We start from the raw sequence: 4,502 nt of genomic DNA on the forward strand, positions 1-4,502 counted from the left end.
GATATCATGTATATTGGTCCCAAGATGGCTGGCAACACTTCTTGGATGAAGTGCTGACAGCCAATCAGATCTCACGATGAGATGTGTGGTTAGGCTCCACCCAGATATATATGTGATTTTACTTTTGATTTTCTCAGGAACTACTGAACGGATTTACACCATTTAAGCAATAGGCACGAGTCTGAACTGAGGACTACCTCTTTGCCAAATTTGGTGTAATTCCGTTCAGCACTTCGGGCTGTAGCTGCGTCAACAGGTCCTATGGGAAAATGCACGGGGAAAACGTGTTTTGGGACCCCCCTTTTTTCTCGGCCCCCGCTTGATGAATCACCGTGAAATTTTCAGGATAGGAGCAGACCGGAGCTGGCCAAAAGTTTGGAAACTTTCGCGAAGATTCATCAATCGACGCCAACGTTATTCCAAATAGAATGTTGCGGATCTCCTATGGAAAATAGGTCCTAACTATAACTACCTACTGGCGACTGCCAGTAGGTAATATATTTTCATATACAATTTTTATATATTTTCCAGGGTCCCTGCGCATGGGCGGGAATATTCAAGTGCTTGAAATGTGCCTTACTTAAAATGGTGTACAACTACTACTGACCTCCAAAGCATGTTCATTTAGTTATGTTCTGTTGGTGCTTAATTTAAAATGGGTATTATTATACTAGGAAAACAAACGAGAGGCAACATGGCATCCATAGGAACATGGATAAAGTGATTAGTATAAATAAACAAGGGTTCCTTCTGAATCATTCACAAGTAAGCTTGTTTTTTCACGTGATCAATCACTGAGTCAATCAAGGACATTAATAGAAAGATGAGGTCAACATCTAGGTTGACTAATCTCCAGAGAACAATCAAAGTGGGAGCAGAGAAAAGGCATTTTGACAAACTAGATGGCAGGGACTGCTTGTCTTCAAAGCTAGGTTTATATTTCTTTGGTAAAGAGTACATGGACAGGGAGCATATGGCTATCCTAGGGTAATAACTTCTAGCGTTTCTGGCAGCCACAGACTGCTCCCCTTTGCCAGATCTTTAAGCTTTGGGGTAATTAAGTGTACATCTTAAATAAACCAAACACTACAAAGGTGAGGGGGTGAGTTGACACAGGCAGGCATATGGTCTCTGGAGTATCATAAAATGAAGCTTGTAATGCAGTTCATGGTTAACTTGGAAAATGTTTGTCTATTTCATTATTTTAATACTTACTTGACTCAGAAATTGCGGTATTAGTTCAGCCTAGAAAGGTCCTAAAGTATAAATCAACTTGTTTCCGCAGAAAAGATGGTAAACATGAAGAAACTGAGAAGGGAACTGGTATGGCATACATATATTTTTTTAATGTCTGTTTATTGCCGTTTTGTTGCATAACTTAACAAAGAACATAACATTTGCCACCAAGACAGCATTCCCAGGAGGGCGAGGCATGCATAGTTGATGCTTGCTCCAAGCCATAAGGAGGAAGAGAGGACTTTATTGCATCAGCTGCATCTCATAGGTTTCTTTCCCTCATGATATCTGAGAACATTTCAGCATTGCAGCAGGATATGGTGCAAGGTCCAGGGTGCACCTCTATTGGAACATTTTGAAAACCTTCGGACACTCGGCTGAGAGTCTGAGGTGGTGGGTAATTGAAAAGGTAACTATTAACCCACGTGGAGGTAATTTCACCAACCTTTTAAACACTAGGGAGTATAAGTGGATACACATTTTTTATACCGTACACAAGGGCCTGAACGAATATTAGGAAATTACTAGACAAATCGCCTCATTAAACAAAGGCTAATTTAGTCTATTACATGATATGTGTACTTGATTGTGTAAATATTTTATCCCCTTTTACAATGACAACTGTGCCACTACAATGTTTCTTTAAGACTTGTGCCTCTACAATGTATCTCATTACATTTTTCCTTGTACAACTGTGTATAACTTAAGATGAAGTGCGTGTGGTCATAGCATGCGATATGCGCTGCACTCACACACACTTACTGCACTTTTCTATAATCACATAGGTGGATAATAAACATTGTACTGTGCACACGAACGCTGTCAATGATCTACGTCGGCTCTTGGATTTATTATGTATGTATTGTATTCAATTCATTGTACATATGTAACACTTTGCCTTGTGATGTTCACTTATATATTGTCCAATTTCAATCATTGTTCCTTTGGATATATTCCTACATGCCCCTGTGAGACTGTTTTTTATCATCGACGAGCTCGGCCGGTCACTCAGGAATTTAGTCTTTCCCCGATGTAGATTGCTACACGTTATGTGATACAGCGCGCGCCTGCTGGCTACGTACACGTGTAGCTTCAGCGTTTTTCGGCTTTAAATAGCCCAGACAGAATGCGGAACGTCCTTGTCTGTCGGAGACACGGACGGAGGCGGATGTGCTCCACATAGGATTTTCTGAGGTAACACTGCCCTTCTACACCGATTATCCTGCTCTGGGGGTTTAGGTTTTGAGCCGGGTACAATGATTCACTTTGTGCCTTCGATCTCTTTTTCAGGAGCAATTTATTCCCGGTCACAATAAAGATTGGAGTTCTCTCGCCACGCTTTTCAGACAGCGGGTGAGTTTGGCTGTTTTTTGTGTGTTGATGTCAGCGCACATAGTTTGAAGTTAATGTAAGGGTGTTTGGAGTTTCACTAGTCTTGACTTTGTAGCCATGTTGGTTTTATGTTTTTTAGAACTCCAGGGATTTATTCCCTTTTTGTCCCAGTACGGCTTGACTGGGATCAATATCTTTGACTTTATCGCACTACTGCTAATTCGGGTGAGTGCGTCAATCCTAATTGTATATATTCCTTGACTCATGACTTTGATCCTATTAGAGACTCATGATTGCACATTCAATAGATTACCCACCTTCTGGGGGCATCGTATATGACACGATTTACATAGGTCAGTACCTATGGCGGCTAGTCGCCATTTTAATTTTGTTTTTTGGATTAGGTGCCAATATTGATTATATGGTTACTCCCTAGGTCCCCATCCCCCTGTCCTGAGGAAGACGCACAGCAGAGGAGTACACTCACCCTTTTGCACCAGGGTCGAAACGTCGACATCTACCAATCAGCCCTGCACTCTATATGTAACCCCCCATCCTCTACCCCAAATCACAGATGAAATTTCGCTGTGCATCTGACTGAATAATAATTTTTGAAACGTGTATTGTGAATCTAATCTTGGGGCAGGCCCACTACATTAGGGTTACTGGCCATATTGGAAACCAGAGCCAGATCCCATACATATCAAGGAATTTGAACTGCTTTTTTATAAATGTCTTTGATGATCTTCATCTATCCTTTCCCTCTCACTTGAGCACCAACTCACTTCTCTTTCCTTCCTTGCAAGTAACCTTCTGAACATTACATGCTTGACATTATGCTCTTTTGTTTGTTTGTTCTTCATTGATTGCATAGGATTTGTCCTTAAATAAACCAATGTGTAAGAATCAAGCTGCTCCTTAGGTGCCTTTTCCTTTAAATAATTCACCAATGTGGAATTTGCTTATGTAATACATACTCTTTCTACCAGAAAATGTAATCTCTTCCGTAAGCCGTGCTAATTTTCTGTCATTGATTGGAAGAAAATACTTTTGTCTAGGACCACTGTTTCCTTTACACTAATAATAGATCAATTGGGAGCAGCCTAGCGCGTGATCAAGATGGCCGCGTGAGCTCAGAGCTCCCGAGACCCTCGCTCCCTCCGGCAAATATCCTGTGCAGCATCCTGTTTTTAACACCCGGAATATTGGAGGCGAGCCGTTGCTGAGGTGATCGTCGCTGTCCGGACTGAAATCGCTCACCGGAGGCCGAAGTTGTGCTACATGGAAGTTTGCGGCCTACTCCCCGGAAGATGCCCGGGGCTTGCGCTGGCACAGTGCCCGAGCACTAATTGAACAACAGCGGCCGTGTGAGGGGCGAGCCGTCGGGAGGACGGTGTCATCACTTTCGCTTTCGCTTTCGCTTTCCTGTCTTCATCGCGCCCTGGCCTGGGAGTGAGTCGCGACGGTCACTTGTTGCATGGTCGTCTTCTCTGGATGGGCAAGGAGACTGTTTCCGCGGCAGATCACGATGTCGACCAAATCGGAAGCCGAAAAACAGAAGCCCAAGAATACCAGGCGGGGAGGATACACCCAAACCAACAACATGGACCGCTATGCCCAGCAGAAGGGGTCACCGGGCAGATCGGGACGGACACTGGAAGCCTCGAAAGACGGTTTGCCCCCCGTCACGGAACTAACCTTTCAGGATATCATGGGGGCCATCGAGGGGATGCAGTCCTCTATCGGGCAGCAATTTGAGACCCTGGCACATAAAGTGGACACAATCTCGATTGACGTCAACTTGATTCGGGCAGACCTGGGGAAAACTAATGAGCGGGTTCAGTCCTTGGACCTTAAAACCTCTGGCCTCATGGGAGATGTCTCTGACCTGCAGCTGGAAGTCCGTACCTTGAGGACCGCAAATGACCACTTTG

General features: G+C 43.8%; 1 long non-coding RNA gene across 1 annotated transcript; it reads left to right on the forward strand.

Moving 5' to 3' along the window:
- Positions 1 to 2,374: 2,374 nt before the first annotated feature.
- LOC146834919 (uncharacterized) lies at positions 2,375 to 3,624 on the forward strand. Its single transcript, XR_014960669.1, has 5 exons — positions 2,375 to 2,430; positions 2,527 to 2,589; positions 2,708 to 2,793; positions 2,877 to 2,921; positions 3,005 to 3,624. It is a non-coding gene; the product is annotated as an uncharacterized LOC146834919 (long non-coding RNA).
- The last annotated feature ends 878 nt before the right edge of the window (positions 3,625 to 4,502 follow it).

This window comes from Triturus cristatus, chromosome 4_2 (genome assembly GCF_964204655.1).
Source record: "Triturus cristatus chromosome 4_2, aTriCri1.1, whole genome shotgun sequence".
In the NCBI taxonomy this organism is placed as follows: domain Eukaryota; kingdom Metazoa; phylum Chordata; class Amphibia; order Caudata; family Salamandridae; genus Triturus; species Triturus cristatus.